Raw genomic sequence first — 20,844 nt, forward strand, 5'->3', positions numbered from 1 at the left:
ATCACATGCGCATATACTTTTCATAAAAAGTGTGCACACGGGAGTCTTATTATAATGTTGATAAAAAAATCAAACTGTGAAGGCTCATTGCATTATATGACATGAGCTATGTGGTGCATTAAGCAATGCATTGACATAAATAGCATTTTATTACAAAGTTCTTTACAGTACAATAATATACTCATGTACACACATAAGCATTGTGTGCAGCATACATGATGTAGGTGCAATATTCATAATCTTCCCATGTTAAATAATGCAATGAAGAATACTTTCTTATTACACATTTGTGTACTGTACAACATGTTACAAGTAGCTCATAAAACCCACTTCCTATATAATTTCATTATTACATATGAAACACAAGGACACAGCAATAAATCCAAAAATGAGTATATACAGTTAAAGTGAAGTATGCAAAAAAGCTGCAGTAGAGCCAGAAATTGTTCATAACCTACCTGATTATTCTTATGCAACAGAATTATTGTTCTGACTCAAACCTACTATTTCCCATGAATAACTATCATTTGTGCTGACTGCACCCCAAAGAGAGTAATGTGAATACAAATTTGAGCATATCCACAGAAAGTACAGTAATAAAAAAAAAAAAAACAGAAGACCACTAAGAAAGTGTTGATAACCTTACTGATTGTCTTCATACACAGAAAGCATAGGTATCTTTCAAGTGCATAATCTCCCTATGTATATGTTTAATATGCTGAGAGTGAAAGCAAGATAAATTACTGTAAGAACTTATTTAAAGTGTAAGTCTACAAATGTAGTACTTTTCGATTTTTTGCTCCTAATTATTACTGGGCAAGATATATCACAAAAGGAAAAAAGAGGGAGCCAGACATGTGATGTCATCAGTGATGTCATCAATGACATTTGTAATGTCATCTTTGATGTTCTGGGTGTTAGTCTTAGCAATGCACTTAGGTGGTGTGAGTTATGGTTGCTTAGCTTGCCATAACTAGGCAATAGCAAGGGATTTTCGGTTTTACTTTGAACCATAATGGCAGGTTTGAAAGGTTTTTCTAGTGAAGTGTACAGGTTTTTGGTAGGGTAACTTAACCATAACTTTCCCTTAACAAAGTTTTTTTTTAGTGAATTTCACAGGTTTTTTGAAGGGGAACTTAATCATAACATCACGTTAATAATGTTTTCTTGCTGAATATACACTATCATCATGTGATCTTGGGAGATATGTAGTATAATTTACTTACTTTATATACATGAAACATAGAACATACAGAATCCCCTCGCTATTGATATTTGAAAGGCATGGACTGAGTGCCTGTTGGCGGACGGGCGCGGACGAGGTCAACAGTACCCAAACAGTCAGGGGGTATCTGAATTTGTACTATTGTCTTACACAAAAAATAGTCAACTTTGACAAAGGAACACATGAAGACATTGTAAGTACTAGTAAATAAGTAGGGAAACCTAAACGTTTGAAATAAAAACCATGCATTTAATGACCATGTAGAATGAAATGGATTATACCATTACAAAAAAAAGTATGCCTCCAACGTAATTACCTCACTGAAACTCTGCAGCCAGGACCGACAGTAGACGCACGCAGTACAGCAATGGCAAAATACAATAAAATAGTAAGTGAACTTCATTTTTCTTATATGTGGGTGTACTTTTTTTGGTATGTGGGGCACAAAGAAATAATTTCTTTCTGTTGTTTTGATACAGAAATGTGCAGTACTTTGGAGTGGCTGGAGGAGAATTTTCTGCATGGGGAAATGTCCGAAGATAGCAATAATAATGGTAGAGACTGCTCTGCAAAAGCAAAATAATGGTCAGTATTTTATGGGCATTTAACATATATATATTTATTTTTAATAGACCAGGAAAAAAAAGAAAAAAGGCCAACAAACGACACAGAGGAAGACAGGCTGAAAAGGATCGAACTGAAAATGGACACACTGAATGACAATTTTAATAGTTAACGGCAATTTGTGGAGGAGTTTGTGAGAGGAAAAATACGTTATCACTGTCCCACCTGTACCTGCCCCCCTTCTCCATTCCCAAGTGAACCTTCCCCAAACCTTCAAGAAGAAAACAGACGTTTTGATAAAACATCCATCCCTTCTTCCGCTCACAAATCATCCCCTCACAATCAGCCCGTGTTGAATCCTAATTCCCCTATATTCGTGTCAGTATCTGCTTCCCCCTGTATTTCTCTTGATTGAAGTGTTTGTGTGGTTTTAGAAAGATTTTGTACATTAGTTGCAGTTGAAGAGTGTGAGGAAAAATATATTTTTTAAAAAGACTTAAAATGTCAGCGTAATACAATAAAGAGCAAGATGATACGTGTTGTTTACTTGCCTCCAACCCCCTCACACAGGAACTCTATAAGGTTTTCGAGCATCACTAGTCCTAAAATAATGGACCGTCTGCTATAACTGATTTACACAAATGTATAACAAGTTTATTATTCAAATAATTCAAACTGAATTTCAACAAAAAACACTACCCTCACCTAACAAGATATCACATAACACACAAAAAAATCTCAATGTGTCACTAAAACAACAAGCATCCCAACATGTTTCTGTTCTTAACTGCCCAGTTCAGGCGAACATTCTTCAGGGGATAAATTTAAAAGCATCCATTAATCTCTCAGGCACCCAAAGGGGTAAAAGGAAAACAACCTCCAAGCCTTTAAATGGTGAAACTTCAAAGCATGTCACAGGATGACAAATTTGCTGGTTTCCCTCCAAATGAGAAATTATTGCTTGATCGTATGGATGTTTCCATTTCAACTTGTCCATTACTGAATTGTGAATTGCAGTCTTGATCCCTACATTTGTGGAGGTGTGGCGATACTCTAGCGGACTGTGACGCTTTGTTGAAGTATTGATTTCTCATTTGGAGGGAAACCAGCAAATTTGTCATCCTGTGACGTGCTTTGAAGTTTCACCATTTAAAGGCTTGGAGGTTGTTTTCCTTTTACCCCCTTGGGTGCCTGAATCTACCCTTTCAACACGGTGTGGAAGAGATTAGTGGATGCTTTTAAATTTATCCCCTGAAGAATGTTCACCTGAACTGGGCAGTTAAGAACAGAAACATGTTGGGATGCTTGTTGTTTTAGTGACACATTGAGATTTTTTTGTGTGTTATGTGATATCTTCTGTGTCGTATAAATAAGTTATCTGATGTTTTATAATTGTTTTATATTTGTTTTTTAATGTTTAGTACACTGTGTTAGGTGAGGGTAGTGTTTTTTGTTTAAAATCAGTTTGAATTATTTGAATAATAAACTTGTTATACATTTGTGTAAATCAGTTATAGCAGACGGTCCATTTTTTTAGGACTAGTGATGCTCGAAAACCTTATAGAGTTCCTGTGTGAGGGGGTTGGAGGCAAGTAAACAACACGTATCATCTTGCTCTTTATTGTATTACATATATCTATATCCCCGTTGGTGGAGTAGGATGTTTTCATGTTAATAGGGATTCTTTATACCTATTTAAACATATTAAAATGTCCGCGAACAGCGCGCCAGTTCGAGCTATCCGTAAGCAATAGAATATGGATGTTCTAACGGCAATACACCTACCCGTACCAATGCCAACCAAGATGGAACTGATCTTAGAGTACACCGTCTGTGAAAGTTGTGCGTAAATAAACATAATGGGGCGGCCTAAGGACATTATACCTCTTCGTACTGCTCACAAACGAGATAAAACATGTTCTTAGAACACACCAGGTGTCCGGGATGTCTGCAATTGAGCAGAATGGGAGTGTCCTAAGGACACTATACCTGTCTGTATCATCCGCAGCCAAGATGGAACCGTCAGTAGAACAGGCGTGGTGGCTGGCATGTTCGTAGTCAAACAAAATGGAGGTGTCCTAAGGACACTAGACCTGTCCGTACAGTCATCAGATCATGTACGCACATGCGCAGGACACCCATAAGGACTGCGAACATCGCGCCTGTCCCTAACTGTCCGTCTCACTTGTGTCGCACTTTTAATTAGTTCCAGGACCTGAACACTGTCCGTAGAACACCCGCGCACATGCGCACGTCCGTTACTCTGTATTTTCTGTCCAGCGGCCACACATTTCCCTCGCAGATGTGTTCAGGACATCATCATGTGACCGCACCCACGCTGAGCGTGTGGACTAATTTGAAGAGATAATAAATATCTATGACTGCTATGAAGATGCTTTCAAAGCAAATGAAAGTGCTATGACCGATGTGAACTTTACGCAGTGCAAAACAATGTTGCACAATGAACAGCAACATAAAGAAGAAATTCTGGCCCAACTAGAGAAGGACTCTTCCGACAGTAGTCAACCTTCTGTAACAGGAAGCCAAGAACCACTAGGACAGCCACTAATAGCAAATGAGGCAGAATTAGCTATGACAGAAGTGGAAAACACCATGTGTCACTATCAGGAAAATATAGAAGACTTAACTGTACAACAAGCAAAACTTAACAAAGATCAGTGCACCATTTTTGAAGATGTAACAAAACATATTGCACATGGTGTACAACACGAAAATAAAGAATGTACCTGTCAAAATTACAAACCAATACTGCTATACGTCAGTGGTGAAGCTGGGTCAGTAAAAACATTCTTAATCAAAAGCATCAGCAAGTTCCTTCAGCAATTGACAAACAACAAACTGTCAGTTGTTGTAACTGCCCCCACAGGCTTAGCTGCCTACAACATAGGCGGTGTCACTTTACACCGATTACTGCTTCTTCCAGTAGAATACTAAAACAAATTAGACTATTACAAACTTTCTGCAGAAGCTGCAATGGAACTATGCAGAGTATTAAATCAAATGAAAATGCTACTAATAGATGAAGTGAGCATGGTCTCCAACCTAATGTTGGCTTTGATTCACCTCAGATTACAAGAAGTACTTAAAACAAACTACGAAGAACTCTTTGCAGTGAATCACATTATCGTTTTCGGAGATCTTCTACAATTGACACCAGTGAAAGGTGAACCTATATTTAAAACATTAGGACACAAACTGCCGTAAAACTGTTGGCAGCATAGGAAATGTCAACCTTTGGCAACCTTTCCAATACAGAGAATTAACAGAAAACATGCAGCAATCTGCAGATCTCACTTATGCCAACATCCTAAAAAGTATTAGAGTTGGTGTACTATCTCAAGAAGCACAAGCAATACTGAAAAACCGGCACATTCATGCACTTTATGGCGATAATGCATGTGCTACTGATGTTATGGAACAATTAGCGCACACAAATGTCAATTGTATGGCCTTAATGCCAACTCTTTCAAGCTGTTTCATATTCAATGAAACAATGTTAAATAAAGAAATGCAACCAATAATAGAAACTTGCGCCACAGACAAACTAGACGTACATGGTATGACACTACCCATGTGTGAGCAAGCCACAACAAGACTAAATACAACCAAACTCAAACTCCAACTCAGCTGGGTTGGAAAAAATATAAAAATTATCCTTAAATTGTAGAGTAATGCTTAAATGTAACCTTGACGTGGAGCAAGGGCTAGTTAATGGGGCACTGGGTATAGTTGTTGGCTTTCAATCATACCCACGTGACAACAACATTCAGTTTGTTAATATTCGCTTTGACAAACTTTCAGAAGTGAAAAGAATAGGGCGCTCAACTGCTCGATTCCTTCTGTTCAACGACATGTATGTACGTAGAGAACAATTTTCTCTAACTCTTGCATATGCAGTCACCATTCATAAATCCCAAGGTCTTACCCTAGACAAAGCATTGATAGATATAGGAACACAGTCTTTAAAGAAGGCATGAGTTACTTAGCACTATCACGCTTATGTACACTTGACGGTCTATTTCTAATCAACTTTGATGCAAGTAAAGTGAACGCTGATATTCCTTGCATTTTAGAATACAATAGATTACGTTCACTCTACACCCCCCATCTGAAACAATATCCTGTTCCAGGAAAAGTAAAACGTGGTAAAAGAAAACTAATTCAAACAGAAATGCAACAGAAGCTTACAGCAAATCCTTCAAAGAAAACAAAAGAAGGTAAAAGCTCATCAATTACCACAAGCAAAGAAGAACCTGTTAGGGAAAGTAAACCAGGTACTTCTTCAAAGAAGGAAGAGAAACTCCGAAAAAAGCACTCAGATACAGAACTAGCTGGTCCATTCAAATTTTCAAATGAAACTGGAGTAAGTTGCTATGCAAATGTAGCAATGAATATTCTATTTCAATTGCCACCAGTTGTTAACAATATTTACTTACACAGTACAGACCAATTGTGTTTGCAAATGTTAGTCCTTCATAGAAACGCAACAAAAATTCCTGACAACACGTACAGTGTTTACGGAATAAGACAAGAATTGGACTACTGTGCTGGAATGGTGAGATTCACTATAAACTTACAAGAAGATCCACAAGAATGTACTTACTACAAGTACTGGAAAGCAAAATCATACCTATAAATGAAATCTTCCAGATTTCATACATGTGGAAACATACATGCACTCTCTGTAGCAATGTGATACAGGAACAAATTCCAAATGAGCGATTTGTGTATGTATCCATAACTAATTGTGAATCCATTCCATTTCAGCAATTTGTACAGAATGCAAACCATGGCAGATTATGTACTATGTGCAATTCAGACAACCGCTCGGCCTTACTGATACAAACACATAGTAAGTACATAATACTTATGCTGCTACGTTATAATGCAGATGGTACCAAAAACAACGGCAAGCTCATTGGATTCACACACGGTCAAGTGTCACTTGGAAAGAAAACCTTTACAACAGTAGGTATAATCTACCATGCAGGAGCAACAACCAATGCAGGTCACTAAACTGCATACTTTAAAAAGAAATGTGGATGGATGGAATGTAATGATAGCACCATTACTCTAAAGTAGAGATTGCCAGCTAATCTTACAAATGCGTATTTAATCTTGCTAAAGCCAAAATGTAATAACTAATGTGTGCTTCAACATTACCAAAAAAAGTAAGTGAAAGACTACAAACAGTTAGAAAACGCCAACAGGTATCTAACTGTCCAAGAGTGTATAACAACCACACAGATAAATTAATACCACAGATCCGTAACAGAAAATTCACAGTTAGAATACGCCAACAGGTATCTAACTGTTGTTAAAAATCACCAACAAGGCAACAAACATAACATTAATCACAAAGAACAAGGAAACACTCAAAGAAATAGTTTGTAGCATAGCAATTTAAGGTTTTTTTTAATCTGACAGTGATTTTTTTTCCCCCAGACCCAAGGATTTTAAAAACAAACACAGAAACTGAGCAAAATGCACAGTAAATATGAGGGTAAAAAAAAAAAGCTTAACTGTCTATTATGCAATGTAATAAATCTGCTTAAAATGCAAACATTAACATGTTTTTTTCTTTTATCACAGAAATTTAAAAAGTCTAGTTCCGCCAAGTACTACAGTCATGTAAGACATATATGGATTCTGAACAAAATAAACAGTAAGTAAAATTACAGTCATTTCATACATATGCAAATCTACACGGCTAATCTATGGCAGTAATGTGGTGCAGTGGCTGTAGGCTGGGCCTAGCATTTTTGATGTATAACCTACCACCTACACCCTACGGCCAAGCAACCAAGACTATAGGTCCTACCCACAACCATCGCTGCATATCAAAACCATGGTGCTTCTAATTTGAGTACTTCTAAGTTTACTTTTGGGTGCATGGCCTTCGGCCCTCCCCACAGCCACCTGAGTGATGTTCAATACTACGGGTGTATCTATAGCTGTGATATGCTGCAGTGGATGTTGACAGGGCCTAAAGTCTTACATGTATGTCCATACATAGTTCAGTGTATGGGTGTTAAGTGGCTTATAGTTCCAGTGCTTATAACTTTGTTCTTTGCTGCATGGCCTTTGGCCATGCAGCCAAGACTCTACACACTCCCCACAACCATCCGATTGATAACGAATACTACAGGGGTACCCATTGCTGTGACATGCTGTGGTGGTTGTGGCCAGGGCCTAGAGTCTTGGAAGTATGGCCTCCGGCCTACGGCCTACGGCCATGCACCAAAGACTCTAGGGCCTGGCCACAACCACCACAGCATTTTAAACCCATGGTTACTTATAAATCAGTAGCACACCCATAGAACGAAACATTGCAAATGTAGCATGTACTGAATTTGTAGGCAAAACTCTAGGCCTTGCCCACACCTACCAGATACATAGTCCATTGTATGGGTGTGATGTATGAATGTGATATACTGCATTGGTTCTGGGCAGTGTGTGCATACTTGGGTGTAAGGCATACAGCCTGCAGCCATACACCCAAAAGTCTACATCTTGTCCACAACCACCGCACTATACAAAACCCATGTTGGCTTATAAGTTAAGAGGTTATAACTTTGTTGTTGGGTGCATGCACCCAAGAGTGCACGGTCTCCCCACAACCACCTGAGTGAAGTGTGATACTATGGGTGTATCAATACGTGTGGTATGCTGCAGTGGATGTAGTGAGAATATAGACTCTTAGCTGTATGTCCATAGATATTGCAATGTATGGGTGTGCAGTAGCTTATTACTCTCGTGCTTACAACTTTGTTCTTGGGTGCAGGGCCTTCGGCCATGCACCCAAGTCTCTCCACACTCTCCACAACCATCTGACCCATAAGCAATACTACAGGTGTATCCACTGCACTGGTATGCTGCAATGGTTGTGACAAGGGCATAGAATCATGGAAGTATGGCCTACGGCCTACGGCCATGCACCCAAGACTCTAGGCCATGGCCACAACCACCGCTGCATATTACACCCATGGTCGCTTATACATGAGTAACACACCCATTAAATGAAACGTTATAAGTGTAGCATGTACTCAATTTGTACCCAGGACTATAGGGTCTGCCCACACATACCAGATACGTAATGGAATGTATGGGTGTGATGTATGAATGTGATATGCTGCAGTGGTTGTGGGCAGTGTGTACATGCTTGGGTGTATGGCATACAGCCTGCAACCATTTACCCAAAAGTCTATGTTTTGTCCACAACCACTGCACTATATAAAATCCATGTAGCCTTAAATGTTAAAAGACTATAACTTTGGTGGTGGTGCAGGACCTCCCCACCACCACCTGAGTGTGGGTGTGCAGTAGCTTATAACTCTAGTGCTTACAACTTTGTTGTTATGTGCATGGCCTTTGGCCATGCACCCAAGTCGCTACACACTATCCACAACCACCTGATCCATAAGCAATACAACAGGCATATCCATTGCTGTGACATGCTGTGCTGGTTGTGGCCAGGGCCTAAAGTCTTGGAAGTATGGCCTACGGCCTACGGTCATGCACCCAAGACTCCAGGCCCTGGCCACAACCAGCACAGCATATTACACCAATGGTTGCTTATACATCATTAGCACACCTACACAATGATCATTATAATTGTACCATGTACTCAATTCGTACTGCAGGCCCTCCCCACAACCACCTCAGTGATGTGCAGTACTACGGGTGTATCTATAGTTGTGGTATGCTTCAATGCTTCTGGCCATAGGCTGGACTCCTAGCTGTATGTCCATAGATATTACAAGGTATCGGTGTGCAGTGGCTTAGACCTCCATTGCTTACAGTCTTGGAAGTATGGCCTTCGGCCTACAGCCATGCATCCAAGACTCTAGGCCCTGGCCACAACCACTGCAGCATGTCACACCCATGGCGCTGTACTAATGAATAGCATACCCATAGGAAAACATAATGTAATTATGGCATGTACTCAATTTCAATGTTCTCTAACACCACGCAGGTCCTTAGAACAGTTTCAAGTTCGCTGTGCACAGGACGGACTGAAATATTACCCTTATTAGACCCCTTGTTTTCCGTACGTACAAACATCCCAAACAAGGCGGGCATAGAAAATACATCATGAAAACCTACCGCAAGAACAAATGCAGTTTTTCACCCATCTCTTACCGTCTGAACCTCCCCAAGCACTATGACACAGCAAAATAGTTTTTGAAATAGTATTTTGCCGCTGGTTGCCGCTCCGCTGTCGGCGGATCCAAGATGTCGGGCGCATCCAAACAATCTGACGCAGAACACGTCTCACTGCAGCCAATCGGCAGAGATGTCGTGTGTCCACGGTCATGACGCCAGCCCCTTAGCCAATCGGTATCTTGTCCGCGGAGCGAACAGGGAAGTGTGAACGTGGAGCGGACATAGATATCACTAATTTTTAGAGACCTACGTTTTGGTCATTTTAAAGAAAAGTACTGCACGGAAGGTCACCAAATTTACAAAAGCACGCTTTCGGGACCAAGCCCCTGCCACAAATTTGGTGAAAATCCGTCCAGCGGTTTGCCCTGTAGCCATGCGCAAAGTTTTTCCCCCATTCAGTCTATGGAAAAAAATGACGTTTTGGGAACCCACCTATAACTTTTCCTCCCCTGGAACAAACATCACCAAACTTTGCAAAAACATTCAGAGGGGCCCACTTTTTTTTGCAAACTTTGGTGAGTATTCGTCCAGGGGGAGCGGAGGTATAGGCTGCCAAAAAAGTGTTCTTTGTATGGAAACAGCAACTTAACCATAACTACATGGCCACTACCATGGCTGTGTAATAACTACTGCAGTATCATACAGCCATGCAACCAAGAATGTGGCCACAAGTATAGAAGTAGGTAGTGTTTGGTGGTCAGTTGGAGGAACATGTTTGGGTTATTTGGTGACTGTATAAGGGCTTGTTAGAGTAGGGGAGTGCAATCTAGATCATATGGTGATATTGCCATTGGTGAAAAATAGGGTTGGTAGTCTATTTTGATATCTTCAGATGGTGTTAAAATTGGGACTTTAAGGCCAAATTGTTGTGTGTTGGTTGTGGCCTGTGGCCAGATTCTTGGGTGTGATTCTTGGGTGCATGACCGTATTATTCTGTGATGATTGTGGCCAGTGCCTAGACCCCTGGGTGCATGGCCGGAGGCCGCAGGCTGTTGTTCATGCACCCAAGTGTCTAGGGACTCACCACAACCATCACAGCATAATACGGCCATGCACACAAGAATCTGGCCACTGGCTGCAAGCATTGTAATAATATGTGTACAGAAATGGAATTTGGCTATTGGAAAGGACCATTACATTATTGTAATTCATCTAATCTTTTATGCTCTTCCTCCTCTGCCACTGCTCATCCCATGCAGGGGTTCCTTTCGCGGCATCCAGGCTCTGCACACTGCCCTCAGGATTTCTCCTGACCTAGCATATTCATCCGGTGTGCAGGTCATGTAAATGCAACCCCCATCCCCCTCTAGATCGACCCATACCTCATCATACCATGCTTATTCACGGGGCTCTTTGATGGTTGTGCGATATAACCTGTCTTCAATGTACCCTGTGTTGTATATTACTGTCATTCTATATTTAGGCTCTGAATCATCTCCTGTTTGTACTTTTGCCTCGTGTGTCATCTGTACCACTCCTTTTGCACTGCCCATTGTCACCAGCATCATTGCACTGTTAGGTACAGCATCTGCGCAGCACCTAAGGCCTAATTGGCACACACAAAAATCAAAAGCAAAAAAACCAATGGTGGGTACTGATAGTTTGAGGGCCATTCCGAGCCAGGACGGTACACATGAAAACATATCGTCGAACCAAGTGCTGGGCAGTACCCCACCTTCTTCTCTCATGCGCTCTCCAAGGTTGTGCACGGCTGCTATGACATGTGAAAGAGTTCCATTGTCCGCGTCTGCAGAAGGTACGAAAGTGCAACATGCGCTCCTGATTTTTTTGCAAACACCTCCATCCATAGCTGTCAACAGGTCTAGAACATACCTGTTCTGCATCGTCATCAACCGCAGGGCCCTTAGCTCCACCTTGATTACATTGAACCCCCCTTCTGTGTCGTTGGCCAATTGGATCAGTTCCCAGCATGTGATTTGGAGCCATTTTGCATTGGCTGGTGCATGGATGCTGGGAACAAGGGAAGCAAAGAATGTCTCTGCGGAATTGAACAACCGAAATTGAACCGGAATCTGTGCCAAAAGTTCAGAGGATGCCTTGGAGATGTAGTTTTATGATCTTCTTTTTCGTGAGACTGTGCTCTGAAGTGTCTCCTCGGAAAGGGCGTATACGGGGGTGTCTTCATTTGTTGGCAGGGGCTCTGCATCTTTGAGCATTGATGGTCCCCTCCCCCCTTGGATGTGACTTTTGGGTATTACCATCAGGGCAGAATGCAGCGTTGCCAGGGAGCACGTGCCCCTCCATGACTGTGGAAGGTGCAGGTACGCCTGTTTGCTGCAAACCCAGTAAGTGTCATTTAATGCAGCTGTTCCTTTTTTTCATGTCTGGAATGATGAGAGTTTTGCTACAGTTCTTGTTTGTAGCCAGATTTACTTTTCATCTCCGTGGAAGCACAGCTCATAGGAAATCTCCTTCTGTAGTTTGAATGTTTTTTCGAGGGCCGTTACCCATGTGAGCTTTGTGATGTGTTGGGTCCATATTGAGGCACATGCACTCTGTATACACTGCAATTTCTCTTCGACAGTCCTCGCAGTGCCTCTGCTTTGCATGTTATTTGCTCCGCTTTCCATTTATTGTCAGAATACATTGTTGCTTTGATTACCAGAAAAGGTTCTTTCAGGCAAATTACTCCATGTGGTTTTGCCTAGCACATCTTCTTATTCTACAGCATTTCAAATGAAACAGGTTTCTCTTATGGTAACAGCACTTTAGGAGTACCCGAGGCATGGGGTATCAGAGAGCACACATAGCAGCTCTCATTGGTTGTTTGTTTTGCGGTGGTTCTCATGTCTGCATACCATTTGTTAGACTGGTGTGGATGTTGTGGATCTTCAATCGTATCTAATCCCAGCCCATGGTACTAATCATATCTCTTCCATCCCGCTCCCCTTTTCCTCCTTCTATTCCCTCCCTGACGTCCCAGTGCTTTTCTTTCTTCATGTTGGATTTGAAAAATTCCATCTGCCCCCCCCCCTTTTCCCACTAATTATAAAGAGCACACACCTCTCAACAGTATTTTCATCACTATTTTTCATACCCTCAGTGTATGGTGTGTGTTGTACAGCTGTGTCTGGTGCAAATAATACAGTTGGATCGGGGTCATCATGCAACCAGGGCAATTCAGAGGGGTCCGGGTCATTCATCTCGTAGATACTGAATTCAGATTCATTATAACAGATAGTAGGATTTACAGGTGCGGGAGTACTGGTTGTATGATTGCCATTGTGTGAGCCGTTTATATGGGTCCCATGTGCCCAAATTAGTTTAAACATGTCCCATATGAGATGGGTGGTCTAGGTGCCCTGTTTCACCAACTTTGCTCCTCCCCCCTCATTCAGATCGATAGATATGAATGCTAGGGCCCAATATACTACTAGTCCAAACAACATTGAAAAGAAAAGAACTGCACAGAAAAACAGCCCGCACTCGAATTAAATCCTCTATTCCTATTTCTAACTAAACTACTGTTGATGACATTGGGGGCCCCCTCCGTTGCCATGGATACTCCTACAGAATGAGATATAAAAGGGTGTTAAGCATATATTCATCTAACTTATTTTTAGTTTTTTCATTGTTACACTTAAAACACATTTTCTTCATATCAATATCCTTTTTCACTATACATGAAAGCATTATTAATTCTAAAGCAGACCATAATACAGGGAGAAAAAGAGAGAGAGAGAGAGAGAGAGAGAGAGAGAGAGAGAGAGAGAGAGAGAGAGAGAGAGAGAGAGAGAGAGAGAGAGAGAGAGAAATTCCCTACCCGTTTTTATCATTTTCATTGGCATTTTTCTCCCCTTTGTTTATGTCAGATATCTGTCAATTCTGCCTTTTTTCCTTTTTACGTTTGTGTTTCTTCCTCTGGCCTGGTTTCCTCTTCATTTTGCCCTACGCTGTCATATGCTTTGTGTACGTCGGACAAATGAATCAAGTACCTCAGGCCCTTTACTTTTACTGCCGTAGGCGTGCAATACACTACTTCATATGGGCCATGGAATCGTGGTGCCTTCCACCTACGTAGGAAGCTTCTTATATACACCATCTCCCCTGACATGAACTGGCAGCTTGGGCTATCTGTGGCTGGGGTCAAAGTGTCACTTCCTGTTTCTTGTGCGAAGGGGGGTGCTAGCTGCTTTGCGATCATGCACGCTGCCTTGGTGAGTTGTTTCAAATACTCTTGGAATTCTTCCCCCAATACTGTTGCACTTCTGTGTGCATCTAATTGTCTTCGTAACGGGGAGTGTGCTGTGTGCATGCGTCTGCCCGTTACTATCTCATGGGGGGACAAGTGGTGGTCCTTGCTGGGCTGATTTCTTAATTCAAATAGGGCCAGAGGTAAGCAATACACCCAGTTTTTCTTTAATGTGTGGCAAAGTTTGGACAGTCTAATTTTAAGAAGTCTGTTTATTTTCTCAACAACGGCATTTGATTGCGGGTGCATAATTTGTGAGTGATACCCAGCAGTGTTGTCACTGCTTTGAATAGGTCATTGACGAAATGCATTCCATTGTCGGAATGTATAACATTGCATATGTCCCAGCGGGAGAAAACCTCCCTTACTAGGAACTTGGCTGTCATTTTGCGTCTGAGTGGGTGCAGGGGCCTGCTTCCACCCACCTTGAAAAGGATCATACTACTGCTATTAAGTACTATGAACCATTACATCTTTCTCCCATGCCCGCGTAGTCTATGTGTAGTTCTCTGAATGGTCCAACTGGCTTTGGTAGTGTTCCTCGTAATGTTCTCAATGTCATTCCCGAATTGTATGTTTGACATGTGGTATATTCTATTACCATTTTTGATACCTGTTCTTGTAGCCCTGGCACAAACCGATTTTCCTGAATGTCTGCTGCAATATGTTGTTTGGCATTGTGGGCGGGGAAGTGAAGTTGTTGAAATGCTATTTCTAGTAGTTTCTGTGTCAATACTACTTTACCTGTGTTTTTTTGCCTCCAGAGGAGGTCAGTAGATGATTGACTACACCCTCTCTTTAACCATAGGTCCTTTTCTTCCTCCTGCGCATCTTGCTGCAATTCTAATATTTGCGAGACCGACATGGAGTTGTATCCCTCCTATTGCTCTTCCTCCACACTTTTTTGCAGTATCTACTCACCTGCTACTTCTTTTGCTAAATAAGATGCTTCTTTTGAAGCAGTGTCCGCCGCTGTGTTTGTTATTGAGATGACGTCATTCTTGTTCGTGTGGGCCTGGCATTTTACTAATGCAACAACTGTTGGCTCCTTCAGTGCCTCTGTAATCCTGCATGCTGTACAGGGGACCTGTAATGCTCACCTGATTCCCACGGAGGCGCCGACCTGTTCTGGACTGCTATGACCTCTTCTAAGGTGATGCGCAGGACTCGGAAGACGGACTGGACCGGACCCCCAAACCTCGCCTGTCTGGCCCGTAGAAGAATCCTTCTGTAGATGGAAAAGGGAATTAACTTTCTGCTGGATAATGTGTCGGATTCCCCCCTTCCCCCTCTCACACTCCTCGAACCCCCTCCGCAATTCCCCGTAGAGTCTCACCTTAGAGTCTGAAAGGACGAGCTCTCCCTCCTGCTTCCGATGCAGGGGCGCGTTGATTTCCAGTTACTTCACTGGATCTCGGGTTTGGTGAGTATTCAACTCCGCTTGACTTTTCCGATATGAGGCCGTAAGTATTCAGTTGCAAAAGTTCAAGCCTTAATTGTCCTTTGTCCTTTTCTCTATTTCAGATGTAGGATGAAGAATCCGCGTAGAAGAATGGATTCGCCGAAGGTAAACTCTGGTGAGTCTTTTTGATGGATGGTTCCCTTAGTGATCTTGCTTTCACCCACTAATGCGTGTGTCTTTTTCCCCTTAGGGGCCGGGGTACGGAAGTGCTAAAGAAGAGGCGCTGACCCGAGGTGAGGAAAGATTGTCCCAACAATAATCAGGTAGGTCTTAAGGTGGAAGAATCAGGCCTTCCTCAATCTGTTCCTTCGCTCACCTTTGTTTTGTCTCTTTTTCTCCTTAGGCGCTGAAAGGTGACGGATGGTGCCAATGGTCGCTGAAGAGCCCGAGGGCGCCTCGTGAAGGTGAGTGGAACGCGGCGCTGCAGCAAGCGATGCGATGCGCTTCTAAAAATAATGGCTTTTCTCAGGATCGTCGGAGTGATGGTTCCGGACTCCGGATGGAGGTAGGAAAAGTCCAATTATTCACCTTTCTCTCCTTTCCTTCCTTTTCAGGTGTTCCAGGTTGCAGGTGGGCGTGGCTGGAGCCAGGATGCAGGAGCAGACACGGTGAGCGTCCAGCTGCTAGATGCAGAACAACGCGAAGCGTGAGCTGCTGTCTGGGCGTGGTTTAAATAGCCTCTAAAGTAGTTCCAGGTAAGTATTCTTCCTCAGCCACGCCCGAGTGGTAAAATAGTCCCATAGGTAAAATAGTCCCTTTCAGACCTCAAGGAGGTCTGGATCCGGCAGCATGGTCTGCATCAGGTAAGTCCATCCAAGCACTCCCATAATGAGCCTGGCACCTATGGTGCCAGGACTGATGCCTTCTATGAGCCTGGCGCCAAAGGCGCCAGGACAATGTCCAAAGAGCCCCTATAAGGGGTTGCTGGGTCCCTCCCTGGGGACATGATGTCTGCTTTCGGGGACGCTGGGCCTGAACTGGCTTCCCGGGAGTAGGCATCATGACAGCACCCATCTGCCCTTCTGAATCCTCTCCTTCCCCACCGGGCCAAGCCCCATGTACTGTGGTGGTCATGTATGCCAAGTCAGTGTATATTGTCACTGCAATTCCTTTAGCTATATGCAGCACTTCAATTAGCACCACCAGTTTGGCTGCTTGTGCTGCAAAATGGGTGGGCAACCTCTTTTACACTATCACTTTATATTCTCCTTCCTCCAATCATAACACCGCTGCCCCTACATGTTTTTCTCCCTGCCCCTACATGTTTTTCTCCTATTTCACAATTTATTGATGCTGATCCATCCACGAAGTATACTTCTCCTTCAGTCAGTGCATCTTTATTGGCTGTGATGTACCATCAACTTCCCCCCAGTATGTGGCACAATCATGTCCCTGGATGTCTTCCAATGTACATGCTTCTGTGAGAAAGGTGGCTGGGTTCACTGTTTTGCAGCGCACTATGTGTATGTTGGCGCTTGATAGAATTATTTTGTAGGCTGTGGCCCTTTGTGTAGTCAATGTGCTTTTTGATCTTTCAAGTATGGCGAATAATGAATGCTATTCGTATAATGTCACTGAACATCCCATCACAATTTTTGCACTCTTTTCAATGGCGAACACTGCGGCTGCGAGAGCTTGTTCACAAGCGAAGTGTCCCTGCATCATTGCGTCTAAGGTACTACTGTAGTAGGCCAAGGGCTTGTGACCCAACAATGTTTTCTGTGTCAACACTGCTGTCATGAGTGTTCCATCACAGTGCGAAAATAAATAAAATTCATGCTCATAATCAGGTGTTGCTAGGACGGGTACTGTTGATATCAGTTCTTTCAATGTGGTGAAGGCAATGTGCATTTCTTGTGTCCAGTGTACTGCTGTGTTCTCCCATTGTGCTTCCTTCAGTGCATGTAGGAGTGGTTTTGTGTATGCTGCATATTCTGATATCCAGGCACGGCAATAGTTGCACATGGTGAGAAATTTCTGCATCTCCTTCACTGTTCCGGGTTCACTTACAGCCCGTACAGCTGCTACTCTGTCGGGTATTATTCGTTTGCCTTCTTTTGATATTAGTTGACCCAGATACAAAACTTCTGTCAAACAATACTGCAAATTTTGTTTGTCCGCTTTGTAACCCTTGTGTGCCAGTAGCGTCAAAAGTGTTACTGAATCCTGTCTACGCTCATGTGCATTTTTTCCACAGATCAAGAGGTCACCTACGTACTGAATGATTGTGCTTTTTGTGTCAATATTCCCAAGAGCTTCATGCAGTATTCTGTTAAATATGCTTGGGCTTTCGCAGTATCCCTGGGGTAAACTGCAATGCTCGTATCTTTTCCCCCCCAGGGTACATGCTGTCAGGTACTGTGATTCCGGATCTAGTGGTACTGAGAAAAATGCATTTTTCAAATCCACCACTGTAAAGCATGATGCGTCTTTGGGTACACTACATAATATTGATGCTGGGGTTGGGACAAGTGGGAACTCTTTTTGTTTGAGTTCGTTGAGGGGAAGTAAATCCTGTATCATCCTCCAAGCCCCTCCCTTTGCTTTTTTGATCAGATAGATGCAAGTGTTGCAGGGAGAATTTGAAGGTACTATGGTTCCTTGCTGTAGTAGGGCATATATTGTTTCTTTTATTCCTTCTTCTGCCTCTCATGACAGGGAGTATTCTTTTACTCAGGGCAATAATGCCCCTGGCTTGAGTTTTATTTTTACGGGTGTTACCTCGCGCAACAATCTCACGTCACGTCATGCGGGCCAGTTGTCCACAAGTCTGCTGGTACGTGTTGCATGTCTTCATTGAAAAATGCAGTTGGTGCACTCACTACAGCCATGAGCGGAAGTGGCACTTGTATTTTCTGGATCATTATCTCACAAGGAATTGCTATCGCCATTATTATTTCCCCATCACTGTCTGTGTCAGTGAAAACCTCCTTGTCCGAAAAATTTTGCAAGGCTGTATTGGCATTTATGCACAGAACTGTTCGTCATTCACATCCATGTATGTCTAGTCCAATCACTGCTATCCTTTGTGATGACACCTGTACCCCATGTAAGCCTAGGTGCACTATCAACCCTGGCACTATCTCGGGGCATGCTATGGGACGAAACACAAATTCTGTTGGCACTCTCCATTCTTGGCGTTTTAACTCAGGCTCAACTTGTGCCAGGGCTTTTAACCCTTGGATGAGCATGTCCGGATCTACGGATATTCCACGCACCTGCTGTGCCATGGCTTGTGTGTGTATTACTAGCATGGCTCGCATTGCACATATCCCAGGAGTTGAGCATACTATCCCTCTCTCTGTAAATGAGATAGTCATGTTAAGCTTACTGAGGAGGTCCCTCCCTAGTAAATTTATGGGCGAGTCTTCGTAATAGAGTACGGGTGCTCACACTGTTTTTCCTCCCACTGTTACCTCTAGTTCTTCTGTGTATGGAACCTCGACCACCACCCGAGAAAACCCATGTGTCTCCATTTTATGATTAGACAGCGGAAACCTGCCTTCTCGTAGGCACGATTTTTCTGCTCCTGAGTCTACCATAAAAATTAACTGTTTGTTCCGTATCTCTGCCCCCACCAGCAGCATTGAGGGTTGTTGATAGTACTGGACATGCAAGTGCTCTCTGTGGGCTGTACTATGCTGAATATCTCATGTTCTCCTCATTGTCAAAAACATTGCTTGTCAATACTGCTGTTCCTCTGAAAGGTGCTGGGGCACCATTTGCTGTGGTGACAAAGGGATTTCTGCAAACAAGGGCCATTTGTTCTCGCACCTGTGGGTGTTGTGTGTTTTCTGGAGGTGCTCTGCCTTCGTCTATGTACCCCGTATCATGTTGCTCTTCCCTTCTACCACCACCCATTGGCAACCCGTGTGGGCTTCCTGGGTGGGGGTGACCATATTGCTGCTTGTTTTGGTAGGGGTTCATGGGGCGGCTTCTACACTCTCTTGAAAAATGCCCAAACCTCCAACAGTTCCAGCATGTTCCTTGTCCTTGTCCCCCTCCTCTGGGGCCTTACCCTCCATACCCATACCCGCCCCTCTCGACCCTCTGTACCCACCTCTTCCTCCACGGGCGCTTCTCGCTTGGCATTGTTGGACTCCATATTGCTCCTTGCCATTCCACTGTCCCTGTCTGTTTCCTGCCAAATTCACGGCCATTCTTGCTTGTATTGCTATATGCCCTTCCTCCTTCTCTCGTTCTCTTTCTGCTGGAAGGGCGGCTACTGCTGCTGTGACTTTCACCAGTTTCATCTGTATTAATTTAGCCTCGTCTGCCAGTCTCTTTTGGGCTATTAACCTTTCTCTTTCTTTGATTCTTTTGCAGTGGTGGACTATAATGCACTGTATCTCTGGCTAGCCCTTGGCTTTTATCGCAGCTATTTTATCAAGAGCCTTCTGAACTTCTTTCGGGAGCACTCTTTTGGTTATGAACTAGAACAGGGAGGTTGATTGATCCCATACTGTGCCTGTCTCCCCTTTCCACATCTCCTGCACCCAGAGAATAAAAATAATCGCATCCTCCTATCTGGAAAAGTTTCTCTTAATGCATCCTATACTCTTGCTCTTACTTTATTAAAAGATGCCCCATCATGGTGGTCACAATCAAGTCTAATTCCAGGGAATCCTGCCTTTGCCCACACCCTGTTGGCTTGATCACCTATGAACACACTTTTTGCAACCTTTACATGACTTGATTCCCGGCGAATTACTGCTTGTTTGCTTATTTTTTATTGTTGGGATTTATCAGCTGTGGTATTGCATCTTAACCTAGGTTGCCATAGGTAGGATTAGATCATTTTTCAAAAGAAATACATCTCCACTTGTGATTTCCCATTGTACTTTTATGTTATGGTAAGCACCAAATAAATTTCCTTCACACCAGATTGCTTTTTCAAAAGTTGAGTGATACTTTACTTAAGCATATAGATGAAATTCCAGGTATATGCTACAGAAAAGCCCTGACTTTATGAAACATATTAAGTCCCAGCCATCTTAAATCTACAGCAAAACCAGACATCAGAAGCATGCTCCATCAGAAACCGATATATGGCTCATTCAAATGTGGAAACTGCAAACTATGTCCAAAAATGGAAAACAGAAAGAAAGTGATTTTGTTACCAAATGGAAAAAAACAAGATGAAACAGCTTATAAATTGCAACAGTACATTTGTGGTTTATGCCATTGAGTGCA

Source organism: Ambystoma mexicanum, chromosome 8 (genome assembly GCF_040938575.1).
Source record: "Ambystoma mexicanum isolate Mex_15411 chromosome 8, UKY_AmexF1_1, whole genome shotgun sequence".
Lineage (NCBI taxonomy): Eukaryota > Metazoa > Chordata > Amphibia > Caudata > Ambystomatidae > Ambystoma > Ambystoma mexicanum.